A 397-nucleotide genomic window follows, 5' to 3' on the forward strand; every position below is an offset into this window, starting at 1 on the left:
AAGAAATCGGCGTCTGTGCCGGAATGGTGGCAGCGTTAAGCTTATGTAAGCATGAACGATACGCCACTTGCCGTTCGGCTTCAAAACGTGGGTGTCGAATGGGGAGACTTACTCACACACACACCATCCCTGTGTCGTGCTTCGCACGGAAAAAAGCGTCAATGACGTCGCACCGCTCCTTGGGCTGGGGCCATTGGCGTGTTACGCAGTATTTGGTTCCCGAAACCAGGTCAATTTCATGATGCACACCTCGGTCCGGAGGTAGGACCGAAGGCGGGTCTTTGGAGACGACATCTTGATATTCGTTTACCAAAAGATAGTACGGATCCGAGGGATTCGGTAGGATTGACGATCCACTCCGTGCGTTCAGCACTCTCTTGGTGTCTTCCAGGACAGC

This window comes from Plasmopara halstedii, assembly GCF_900000015.1.
Source record: "Plasmopara halstedii genome assembly, contig: Scaffold_323, whole genome shotgun sequence".
Lineage (NCBI taxonomy): Eukaryota > Oomycota > Peronosporomycetes > Peronosporales > Peronosporaceae > Plasmopara > Plasmopara halstedii.